Source organism: Oratosquilla oratoria, chromosome 22 (assembly GCF_046742065.1).
Source record: "Oratosquilla oratoria isolate Oo_2021 chromosome 22, ASM4674206v1, whole genome shotgun sequence".
Classification (NCBI taxonomy): domain Eukaryota; kingdom Metazoa; phylum Arthropoda; class Malacostraca; order Stomatopoda; family Squillidae; genus Oratosquilla; species Oratosquilla oratoria.
Genome location: NC_134798.1, coordinates 49,011,910 through 49,013,487, shown reverse-complemented (window position 1 = coordinate 49,013,487; position 1,578 = coordinate 49,011,910).

The following is a 1,578-nucleotide window of genomic DNA, read 5'->3' as shown; positions in this document are numbered from 1 at the left end:
GAAGACCGAGATAAGAAGAGCAGAAAATTTGTGATCAACTATGTGCCTCCGAAAACAGCCTCATGGGAGGAGAATGAACATAAAAGTATGTTAGAGGACACAAAGATAGCATTAACTAAAATAATGGAAGATGGAGGAAGAATAGTTATGATGGGCGACTTTAATTGCAAAGAAATCTGCTGGGAAGAAATGACAGTAAAGAGTGGTGATGACTCATGGGGAAATGCTCTACTTGAGATGATTACTGACCATTCAATGACACAATGGATACAAGAGAACACTAGGTATAGAAATGAAGAAGAACCATCGAGGCTAGACTTAATAATTACATCTGAACCTAGAATAGTGGACAAGATTGAATATAAAACACCAATAGGTAAAAGTGACCACATATTGATTGAACTGGAACTTAATGAAGAAAAATATATGAAAAGAAATGAACAATATAGAAAAGGAAGAATGATGTATGAAAAAACAAACTTTGATAAAATAAGAGAATTCTTCCAACAAGAAAACTGGGAAGAAATATACAAAGAAGAAACATCAGTGGAAGAGAAATGGAATATTTTGACAAAAATTTACAAAGAAGGAGTGGAAAAGTATGTCCCAAGACAAAAACAAGAAAAAGAATATGTAAAATGCTGGTACAACAAAAGTTGTAGGGAGTTAAAAGACAAAAGAGACAAAGCCTGGACCGGATGGAAAAAAGACAGAAGACCTGAAAAATGGAAAATATATACTGGTTATAGAAATGAATATGTACAAAAGTGCAGAGAGGAAAAAAGAAAATATGAAAAAGATGTTATAGAAAAGTGTAAAGATCAACCAAAACTATTCTACAGATTTGTAAACAATAAACTGAAAAACAAACAAGACTTGGAGAAATTAAGACAAGGGGGAGTTGAATACACTGAGGAAATGGAAATGGCAGAAATTATGAACAAACATTTTAAATCAGTGTTTACAAGGGAAAATATACAACCTGAAGAGATTGAGTGGAAGGAAAAAGTCCCCCCTATGGAAGAAATAGAAGTAACGAAGAATGAAATATTGACACACTTGGGTAATTTTGATGTCAGAAAATCGCATGGGCCAGATGAAATAGCAAACTGGATTCTGAAAGAATGTAGGAATGAACTGGCAGACAAAATACATAGCATAATAAGCAGTTCCTTAAAAGAAGGAAAAGTTCCAGAAGATTGGAAAAAAGCAAATATAGTACCTATATATAAAGGAGGAAAATAAAGAAGAACCTACCAACTATAGACCAGTCTCTCTAACAAGTACAATAGCAAAAATATGTGAAAGAATTATCAAAAGTAGATGGGTAAAATACTTGGAAAAAAACAACGTACTAAATCCAAGGCAATTTGGATTCAGACAAGGACGATCATGCGTCACCAATTTAATATGTTTCTATTCAAGGCTAATAGATATAATACAAGAAAGAGATGGATGGGCTGATTGTGCATTTCTAGACCTAAAAAAAGCTTTTGACAAAGTACCACATAAGAAGTTGCTTAAGAAATTAGAATATGAAGGAGGAATACAAGGTAAATTGCTAAATTGGATGGAAGA